Genomic DNA, 13,534 nt, shown 5'->3' with positions numbered 1-13,534 from the left:
ATTCACACACCCACTCATTCACACATCCACACACTCCCTCTTTCACAAACCCACTCATTCACACACTAACCCACTCGTTCACACACCCACACACTCCCTCATTCAAACACCCATTCACACACTAACTCGCCTACTCATTCACACACTAACTCACCCACTTATTCACACTCATTCACACATTGACCCACCCACTCATTCACATTCACACACTAACCCGACTCATTCACACACCCATTCACACACGAACTCACCCATTCACACACTAACCCACTCGTTCACACACCCATTCACACACTCGTTCAACCATTCACACACTAACCCACACACTAACTCGCCCATTCACACACTCATTCATACACTAACCCACCCACTCATTCACACACTAACCCACCGACTCATTCAAACACTAACCAATTCACACACGAACTCACCCATTCACACACCAACCCACTCGTTCACACACCCATTCACACACTCGTTCAACCATTCACACACTAACCCACACACTAACTCGCCCATTCACACACTCATACACTAACCCACCCACTCATTCACACACTAACCCACCGACTCATTCACACACTAACCAATTCACACACTAACTCACCCATTCACACACTAACCCACCCATTCACATGCTAACTCACCCATTCATTCACACAGTAACTCACTCACTCATTCACACACCCACTCATTCACACACTAACCCACTCATTCACACACTAACTCGCCCACTCGTTCACAAAGTAACTCACCCACTCATTCACACATTAACTCACTCATTCACACACTAACCCACCCACTCATTCACACACTAACTCATTCACACACTAACCCACCGGCTTATTCACAAACCCACTCATTCACACACTAACCCACCCACTCATTCACACACTAACCCACCGGCAAATTCACAAACCCATTCACACACTAACCCACTCGTTCACATACTCACCCACTTGTTCACACACATTCACAAACTCACCCACTCATTGACACACTAACTCGCCCACTCGTTCACACACCCACTCATTCACACACTAACCCACCCACTCATTCACACACTAATTCATACACTAACCCACTCATTCACACACTAACCCATTCACACACTAACCCATTCATTCACACACTAACTCACCCACTCGTTCACACACCCATACACACACCCACTCATTCACACACCCATTCATTCACACACTAACTCACCCACTCATTCACACACTAACTCGCCCACTTATTCACAAACTCGCCCACTCGTTCACACACTAACTCACCCACTCATTCACACTCACCCACTCATTCACACACTAACTCGCCCACTTATTCACAAACTCGCCCACTCGTTCACACACTAACTCACCCACTCATTCACACTCTCACACACACTAACCCACCCATTCATGCACTAACCCACTCATTCAAGCACCAACTCACCGAGTCACACACTAACCCACTCATTCACACACCCACTCACACACTAACTCCCTCATTCACACGCTAACCCACTCATTCACACACTCACCCATTCACACACTCATTAACACAATAACCCACCCATTCACACACTAACCCACTCATTCACACACCAACTCACCCACTCATTCACACACTAACTCACCCACTCGTTCACACACCCACTCACACACTAACTCCTTCATTCACACACTAACCCACTCATTCACACACTCATTCACACAATAACCCACCCATTCACACACTAACCCACTCATTCACACCAACTCACCCACTCATTCACACACTAACTCACCCATTCACACACCCACTCATTCACACACTAACTCACCCACTCATTCACACACCCACTCACAAACTCCCTCATTCACACACTAACCCACTTATTCACACTAACTCATTCACACATTGACCCACCCACATTCACACACTCATTCACACACTAACCCGACTCATTCACACACCCACTCATTCACACACTCACTCGTTCAAACCACTCACACACCCATTCACACACTCGCCCACTCGTTCACACACTAACTCACCCATTCACACACTAATTCATACACTAACCCACCCACTCATTCACACACTAACCCAACTCATTCACACACTAACCCACTCATTCACACACTAACTCATCCATTCATTCACACACTAACCCACCCACTCATTCATACACTAACCCATTCACACACTAACTCACCCACTCGTTCACACACCGACTCACATACTGACTCGCCCACTCATTCACACACTCACCTACTCATCCACACACTAACTCACTCATTCACCCACTCACTCATTCACACAGTAACCCGACTCATTCATACACTAACCCATTCACAAACTCACCCATTCATTCGCACACTAACCCACTCATTCACACACTAACCCACTCGTTCACACACCCACATTTACACACTAACCCACTCGTTCACACACCCGCTCACACTAACCCACTCATTCACACACTAACTCGCCCATTCATTCACACACTAACCCATTCACACACGAACTCACTCATTCACACACTAACCCACCCACTCATTCACACACTAACCCACCGGCTCATTCACAAACCCACTCATTCACACACTAACCCACTCATTGACACATTAACTCACCCACATGTTCACTCACACTCATTCACAAACTCGCCCACTCATTGACACACTAACTCGCCCACTCGTTCACACACCAACCCACTCATTCACACACTAACTCATTCATACACTAACCCACCGGCTCATCCACAAACCCACTCTTTCACACACTAACTCACCCATTCACACACTAACCCACTTGTTCACACATTCACACTCATTCACAAACTCGCCCACTCATTGACACACTAACTCGCCCACTCCTTCACACACTAACCCACTCATTCACACACTAACCCACCCACTCACACACTAACCCATTCACACACTAACCCATTCATTCACACACTAACCCACTCGTTCACACATCCACTCATTCACGCGCTAACCCACTCATTCACACACCCATTCATTCACACACTAACTCGCCCACTTATTCACAAACTTGCCCACTCGTTCACACACCCAGTCATTCACACACTAACTCACCCACTCGTTCACAACCCATTCACACACTAACCCACCCATTCACGCACTAACCCACTCATTCACGCACCAACTCACCCACTCCGTCACACACTAACTCACCCACTCATTCACACACCCATTCACATACTAACCCACTCGTTCACACACCCACTCACACACTAACTCCCTCATTCACACACTAACCCACTCATTCACACACCCACTCAAACACTGACCCATTCACACACTAACTCGCCCATTCACACACTAACTCGCCCATTCACACACTAACTCACCCACTCGTTCACACACTCACCCACTGATTCACACTAACTCATTCACACATTGACCCACCCACTCATTCACACTCATTCACACACTAACCCGACTCATTCACACACGAACTCACCCATTCACACACTAACCCACTCGTTCACACACCCACTCATTCAGTCGTTCAAACAACCACTCATTCACACACTAACTCACCCATTCACACACTAACTCGCCCACTCGTTCACAAACTCACCCATTCACACACTAACTCACCCATTCACACACTAATTCATACACTAACCCACCCACTCATTCACACACTAACCCACCGACTCACACACTAACCCACTCATTCACACTAACCCACCCATTCACACACTAACCCACCCATTCACACACTAACCCACTCATTCACACACTAACTCACCTACTCATTCACACACTAACTCGCCCACTCATTCACACACTAACTTGCCCACACGTTCACACACTAACCCACCGACTCATTCACACACTAACCCACTCATTCACAAACTCACCCATTCACACACTAACCCACTCATTCACACACTAACTCACCCACTCGTTCACACACCCACTCATTTACACACTAACCCACTCGTTCACACACCCTCTCATTCACACACTAACTCACCCACTCATTCACACACTAACTCGCCCATTCACACACTCACCCATTCACACATGAACTCACTCATTCACACACTAACCCACCAACTCACACACTAACCCACTCACACACTAACTCACCCATTCATTTACACACTAGCCCACCCATTCACACACTAACTCACCCATTCATTCACAGTAACTCACCCACTCGTTCACACACCCATTCACACACCCACTCATTCACACACTAACTCGCCCACACATTCACACAGTAACTCACCCACTCATTCACAAACTCACCCACTTGTTCACACACACTCATTCACAAACTCGCCCACTCATTGACACACTCGCCCACTCGTTCACACTAACTCACCCACTCATTCACACACTAACCCACCCACTCATTCACTCATTCATACACTAACCCACTGACTCACACACTAACCCATTCACACTAACCCATTCATTCACACACTAACTTATCCACTCGTTCACACACCCACTCATTCACACACTAACCCACTCATTCACACCCCTATTCATTCACACACTAACTCACCCATTCACACACTAACTCCCCCACTCATTCACAAACTCGCCCACTCGTTCACACACTAACCCATTCACACACTAACCCATTCATTCACACCCACTCATTCACACACTAACTCACCCAGTCGTTCACAACCCACTTATTCACACACTCATTCACACACTAACCCACCCATTCATGCACTAACCCACTCTTTCACACACCAACTCACCCACTCACACACCCATTCACACACTAACCCACTCCTTCACACACCCACTCACAAAATCCCTCATTCACACACTAACCAACTCATTCACACACTAACTCAGCCACTCGTTCACACACCCATTCACACACTAACTCATCGACTCATTCACATGCCCACTCATTCACACAGTAACTCACCCACTCATTCACACACTAACCCACTGCTTCACACACTAACTCGCCCACTCCACACACTAACTCGCCCACTCACAAACTTGCCCACTCGTTCACAAACTCACCCATTCACACACTCATTCATACACTAACCCACCCACTTATTCACACACTAACTCATTCACACATTAACCCACGGACTTATTCACACACTAACCCACTCATTCACACACTAACTCACCCATTCATTCACACACTAACCCACCCACTCATTCACAAACTAACCCATTCATTCACAAACTCGCCCACTCGTTCACACACTAACCCACTCATTCACACACTAACTTGCCCACTCGTTCACTAACACACCCACTCATTCACACTCATTCACACACTAACCCATTCATACACTCATTCACCCATTCATTCACACACTAACCCACCCACATTCACACACTAACCCACTCATTCATACACTAACTCACCCATTCATTCACACAGTAACTCACCCACTCGTTCACACACTCACTCATTCACACACTAACTCATCCACTCATTCACACACTAACACACTAACCCACCCATTCACACTCATTCACACACTAACCCACCGACACACACTAACCCACTCATTCGCACACTAACTCACCCATTCATTCACAAACCCACTAATTCACACACTAACTCACCACTCGTTCACACAGCCATTTACACACTAACCCACTCGTTCACACACCCACTCATCCAAACACTAACTCACCCATTCACACACTAACCCACTCATTGATGCACTAATTCACCCACGTGTTCACACACTAACTCACCCACTCATTCACACATTCACAAACCCACCCACTCATTCACACACTCATTCATACACTAACCCACCGACACACTAACCCACCCATTCATTCACACACTAACTCACCCAGTCGTTCACACACTCATTCACACACTAACCCACTCATTGACACACCCACTCATTCGCACACCCATTCACACACTAACCCACTCACACACTAACTCGCCCACTCATTCACAAACTCGCCCACTCATTCACACACTAACTCACCCATTCACACACCCATTCACACACTAATCCACTCATTCACACACTAACCCACTCGTTCACAACCCATTCACACACTCATTCACACACTAACCCACCCACTCATTCACGCACTAACTCATTCACACAGCAACTCACCCACTCACAAACTCACCCACTCATTCACATGCTAACTCACCCACTCGTTCACACACCCACTCACTAACTCCCTCATTCACACACTAACCCACTCATTCACACACTAACTCACCCACTCATTCACACAGTAACTCGCCCACTCGTTCACACACTAACTTGCCCACTCGTTCACACTAACCCACTCATTCACACACTCACTCATTCACACACTAACCCACCCACTCATTCACACACTCATTTACACACGAACCCACGCATTCACACTAACCCATTCACACACTACCTCACCCATTCACACACTAACCCACTCTTTCACACACCCATTCCACACCCACTCATTTGCACACTAACTCGCCCATTCACACACTAACCCACTCGTTCACACACTAATCCACTCATTCACACACAAACCCACCAACTCATTCACACACCCCCTCATTCACACACGAACTCACCCATTCACACACCCACTCGTTCACACACCCACTGATTCACACACTAACCCATTCCTTCACACATCCACTCATTCACACACTAACCCACTCATTCGCACACTAACTCGCCCACTCGTTCACACACTAACCCATTCACACTAACTCATTCACACACTAAGCTACCCATTCACTCATTCACACTAACCCATCGACTCATTCACACTACCCCACTCATTCACACACTAACCTACCCATTCATTCACACTAACCCACCCATTCACACACTAACCCACTCATTCACACATGAACTCACCCATTCATTCACACACTAACCCACTCATTCACACACGCACTCATTCACACACTAACTCACCCACTCATTCACTAACTCACCCACTCGTTCACACACTAACCCCTTCACACACTCATTCACACTAACCCACCCACTCATTCACACACTCACACACTAACCCGACTCATTCACTCATTCACACACTAACCCATTCATTCACACTAACCCACTCACAGCCTACTCACCCACTCGTTCACACCCACTCATTTACACACTGTCACCCACTCGTTCACTCATTCACACACTCATTCACACTAATTCACCCACTCATTCACACACTAACTTGCCCACTCATTCACAAACTCGCCCACTCATTCACACACTAACCCACTCATTCACCCGTTCACACACTAACCCCTCACACACTAACGCATTCATTCACACGCTAACTCACCCACTCGTTCACACTAACCCACCCACTCATTCACACACTAACCCATTCACAAACTCATTCACACACTAACCCACCGATTCATGCACTCACACTAACCCACTCATTTACACACCCACTCATTCACACACTAACTCATCCATTCATACATCCACACACTCCCTTTCACAAACTCACCCATTCACACTAACCCACTCGTTCACCCGTTCACACACTAACCCCTCACACACTAACGCATTCATTCACACGCTAACTCACCCACTCGTTCACACTAACCCACCCACTCATTCACGCACTAACCCATTCACAAACTCATTCACACACTAACCCGATTCATGCACTAACCCACTCATTCACACACCACCCACTCATTCACACACTAACCCACTCATTTACACACCCACTCATTCACACACTAACTCATCCATTCATACATCCACACACTCCCTTTCACAAACTCACCCATTCACACTAACCCACTCGTTCACCCGTTCACACACTAACCCCTCACACACTAACGCATTCATTCACACGCTAACTCACCCACTCGTTCACACTAACCCACCCACTCATTCACGCACTAACCCATTCACAAACTCATTCACACACTAACCCGATTCATGCACTAACCCACTCATTCACACACCACCCACTCATTCACACACTAACCCACTCATTTACACACCCACTCATTCACACACTAACTCATCCATTCATACATCCACACACTCCCTTTCACAAACTCACCCATTCACACTAACCCACTCGTTCACACACCCATTCACACACTAACCCAGTCGTTCACACACCCAGTCGTTCACACACCCATTCACACACTAACTCCCTCATTCACACACTAACTCACCCACTCGTTCACACACTAACCCATTCACGCTAACTCATTCACACACTAACCCGCCCACTCATTCACACACTAACTCATTTACACACCTACTGACTCACACTAACCCACTCATTCACACACTACCTCACCCATTCATTCACACACTAACCCACTCGTTCACACACCCACTCACCCACTCATTTGCACACTAACTCGCCCACTCATTCACACACTAACCCACTCGTTCACACACTAACTCATCCACTCATTCACACCCTCATTCACCCACTAACTCGCCCACTCATTCACACACTAACCCACTCATTCACAAACCCAACTCACACACCCACTCATTCACACACGAACTCACCCATTCATTCACACACCCACTCGTTCACACACCCACTCATTCACACACTAACCCACTCGTTCACACATCCAGTCCTTCACACACTCTCACCCACTCGTTCACACTAACTCCCCCATTCACACACTCATTCACACACTACCCCACCCATTCACACACTAACTGACCAACTCATTCACACACTAACCCACTCATTCACACACTAACCTACCCATTCATTCACAGACGAACCCACCCACTCACACACTAACCTACCCATTCACACACTAACCCATTCACACACGATCTCACCCATTCATTCACACACTAACTCACCCACTCGTTCACACAGCCACTCACACACTAACCCACTCGTTCACACACACACTCATTCACACCCATTCACACACTAACTCGCCCACTCGTTCACACACTAACCCCTTCACACACTCATTCACACACTAACCCACCCACTCATTCACACACTCACACTAACCCACTGATTCATTCACACACTCATTCACACCCATTCACACACCCACTCACACCCACTCATTTACACACCCACTCATTCACTCATTCACACACTCATTCACACTCGCCCACTGATTCACAAACTCGCCCACTCGTTCACACACTAACCCCCTCACACACTAACCCCCTCACACACTAACCCATTCATTCACACGCTAACTCACCCACTCGTTCACACACCCATTCACACTAACCCACCCATTCACACACTAACCCATTCACAAACTCATTCACACACTAACCCACCCACTCATTCATGCACTAACCCACTCATTCACACACCACCCATTCACACACTAACCCATTCACACACCCACTCATTCACACATCCACACACTCCCTCTTTCACAAACCCACTCATTCACACACTAACCCACTCGTTCACACACCCATTCACACAGTAACCCAGTCGTTCATACACCCACTCATTCACACACTAACTCCCTCATTCACACTCCCTCATTCACACACTCACCCACTCGTTCACACACCCATTCACACACTAACCCACTCGTTCACATGCCCATTCACACACTCACCCACTCACTCACTGGTTCCCTCATTCACTCACTGACTCGTTCACCCAGTCATCTGCATACTAATTCACTTACCTGCTCATCCATCCGTTCCCTGACTCACCCATTCATTCACCCATTCATCATTCACTCACTCCTTAAGCACCCATTCATTCACAGCTCACCCACTGTCACCCACCCATTCATTTGCTTACTCATGTACTCATTTACCCCCCAGCCCTCACTCATCACTGTCATTCACTCACTCACTCATTGTTCATTTATTCACCCATTCACTCATTCACACACTTATTTACACACTAACCCACTCACTGTCATGCATTCATTCGCCTACTCATGTACTCATTTACCCCTCAGCCCTCACTCATCACTGTCATTCACTCACTCAGTCACCGTTCCATTCATTTATTCACTCGTTCACTCATTCATTCCCTAATTCACCCACTCATCCTTCACCCATTCACTCACTAATTTACACCAAGTCACTCCCACTCATTCAGATACAGGCTGGTCCAGCAACAAGATCATCTGGTAGTCAAAGTCTACACTCACACAAGAAGGAACAAGGCTCTTGGTTTCTGTGACACAGGCCTCTGTCCGTGTGTCACCTTTGTCACCCGGTCTCCTGCAGTGAAGCCTTTCTGGTGCCAGCATGGTGGGAAGACCGGGCCAAACGGCAGGTAGAGCTGCCCCAGGAGCAGGCTGTGTGCCGGGAGTCCTCTGAGGAGCCTCTGCCTCCATCTTGCCTGCAGCACAGCACGGCCTTCCTTCTGGTGGCACCCATGTCCCCCGACAGGTGTGGCCCGGGAGCCAGAGAGGGACCTGATGCCATCCTGTGCTGTGTCCCTTCCCATCCACCATGTGCCAGGCCTGCTGGACATGGTACCCAACAGCTTCACACACACAATTCACCCTTGGCCCCAGGCCAAGCTGCTGCAGCGTAACTGACAAGACACACTGATCTTTACATGTGGGTGTTTAATGAACGAGACCATTCAGCACTGGCTCACTTTTTGTGCATGTGTGTTTTTTGTAGGGTTTTTTTTGGCGGGGGGGAGGTTCTTGTGTTAGTCTGTTTTGCGTTGCTATAAAGGAATACCTGGCACTGGGGTATTTATAAAGAAAAGAGGTTTATGTGGCTCCCCGTTCTGCAGGCTGTACAAGCATGGTGCCCGCATCTGCTCAGCTTCTGGGGAGACCTCAGGAAGCTTCCACTCAACACAGGAGGCAAAGGAGGGGCAGGCATGTCACATGGTCAGAGCAAGAGAGAGAGGGGGAGGTGCCAGTTCCTTTAAACCAGCAGTCCCCAACCTTTTTGCCACCAGGGACTGGTTTTGTGGAAGACAAGTTTTCCACGGATGGGGTGTGGGGATGGTTTCAGAATGAAACTTCCACTTCCGATCATCAGGCGTTAGATTCTCATAAGGAGCACACAACCTAGATCCCTCGTATGCGCAGTTCACAGCAGGGTTCGAGCACCCATCAGGATCTAATCCCGCCTCTGATCTAACAGGAGGCGGCGCTCAGGCACTCATGCTCCCTCACCACCGCCCACCCCATGCTGTGCAGCCCGTTCCTAACAGGCCACAAACCAGTAGCAGTCCACAGCCTGGGGGTTGTGGCCCTTGCTCTAAAGAACCAGATCTCCCACAAACACCGAATGAGAGCTCACTCATCACCACAGCAAGGGCGCCAAGCCATATTCACCAGGGATCTGTCCCCATGGCTCAAACCCCTCCCACAGACCCCACCCAGCACCGCGGATCACGTCTCAGCATGAGACTTGGAGGCGACAAACATCCAAGCCATTCACCAGGGATCTTCCGCCGTGGCTCAAACCCCTCCCACAGACCCCACCCAGCACCCCGGATCACGTCTCAGCATGAGACTTGGAGGCGACAAACATCCAAGCCATTCACCAGGGATCTTCCGCCGTGGCTCAAACCCCTCCCACAGACCCCACCCAGCACCCCGGATCACGTCTCAGCATGAGACTTGGAGGCGACAAACATCCAAGCCATTCACCAGGGATCTTCCGCCGTGGCTCAAACCCCTCCCACAGACCCCACCCAGCACCGCGGATCACGTCTCAGCATGAGACTTGGAGGCGACAAACATCCAAGCCATTCACCAGGGATCTTCCGCCGTGGCTCAAACCCCTCCCACAGACCCCACCCAGCACCCCGGATCACGTCTCAGCATGAGACTTGGAGGCGACAAACATCCAAGCCATTCACCAGGGATCTTCCGCCGTGGCTCAAACCCCTCCCACAGACCCCACCCAGCACCGCGGATCACGTCTCAGCATGAGACTTGGAGGCGACAAACATCCAAGCCATTCACCAGGGATCTTCCGCCGTGGCTCAAACCCCTCCCACAGACCCCACCCAGCACCCCGGATCACGTCTCAGCATGAGACTTGGAGGCGACAAACATCCAAGCCATTCACCAGGGATCTTTCGCCATGGCTCAAACCCCTCCCACAGACCCCACCCAGCACTGCAGATCACGTCTCAGCATGAGACTTGGAGGCGACAAACATCCAAGCCATTCACCAGGGATCTTCTGCCATGGCTCAAACCCCTCCCACAACCCCACCCAGCACCACGGATCACGTCTCAGTGTGAGACATGGAGGCAACAAACATCCAAGCCATTCACCAGGGATCTTCCGCCGTGGCTCAAACCCCTCCCACAACCCCACCCAGCACCGCGGATCACGTCTCAGCATGAGACTTGGAGGCGACAAACATCCAAGCCATTCACCAGGGATCTTCCGCCGTGGCTCAAACCCCTCCCACAGACCCCACCCAGCACCCCGGATCATGTCTCAGCATGAGACTTGGAGGCGACAAACATCCAAGCCATTCACCAGGGATCTTCCGCCGTGGCTCAAACCCCTCCCACAGACCCCACCCAGCACCGCGGATCACGTCTCAGCATGAGACTTGGAGGCGACAAACATCCAAGCCATTCACCAGGGATCTTCCGCCGTGGCTCAAACCCCTCCCACAGACCCCACCCAGCACCCCGGATCACGTCTCAGCATGAGACTTGGAGGCGACAAACATCCAAGCCATTCACCAGGGATCTTTCGCCATGGCTCAAACCCCTTCCACAGACCCCACCCAGCACCGCAGATCACGTCTCAGCATGAGACTTGGAGGCGACAAACATCCAAGCCATTCACCAGGGATCTTCCGCCATGGCTCAAACCCCTCCCACAACCCCACCCAGCACCACGGATCACGTCTCAGTGTGAGACATGGAGGCAACAAACATCCAAGCCATTCACCAGGGATCTTCTGCCATGGCTCAAACCCCTCCCACAACCCCACCCAGCACCGCTTTATCCTTAAAAACAAAACAAGGAATGTAAATGCAAAACTGCTGCGCGGCCTCACCAGATTCTGGAAAACACCCGCACGTTCCTGTTCAGGGTAAACACGTGGACCCCTGCAGGCTCCAAGACTCAGAAACATTGGCACGGGCCCCCTGGGTCCTGGAAAGCACCCCCACGGTTCCTGTTCGGGGTAACCACATGGACCCCTGCAGGCTGCAAGACTCCAAAACATCACTGGGACATCCTTCTGGCCTGCAACCGTCTCCTGACCCTTGCAGGACACACCTTTCTCCAAAGCTGACATGTGACAGAAGTCGCCCCGTGAGTGTTGGGACCATGAATGTGCAAGTACCCGTGTTCTGAGCCGCACCCAGTGTGAGCCTCTGCCTCTCCCCAGCATCTGTCGCCCTGCCCCTCCCCGCCTTGACTGTATCCTGCATGCACCTGAGCTGCTGTGGCTCCGGGACCAGGGGCTACCTCCACCGCCGCATGCTGCCCTGTGGCCCCTCCTCGCTGGTGTGGGCTCCCCCTGTACCCTGTGGCCCCTCCTCACTGGTGTGGGCTCCCCGTGTGCCCTGTGGCCCCTCCTCGCTGGTCTGCACTCCCTACTCTGGCACTTCTCTTTCTAGCACTGCTGCCTTCTGCTGCTTGGCCTCCTGCGGGGAGCCGC

The sequence above is a fragment of the Pan troglodytes genome, chromosome 4 (genome assembly GCF_028858775.2).
Source record: "Pan troglodytes isolate AG18354 chromosome 4, NHGRI_mPanTro3-v2.0_pri, whole genome shotgun sequence".
Classification (NCBI taxonomy): domain Eukaryota; kingdom Metazoa; phylum Chordata; class Mammalia; order Primates; family Hominidae; genus Pan; species Pan troglodytes.
Note: the sequence above shows the minus strand (reverse complement) of the source record.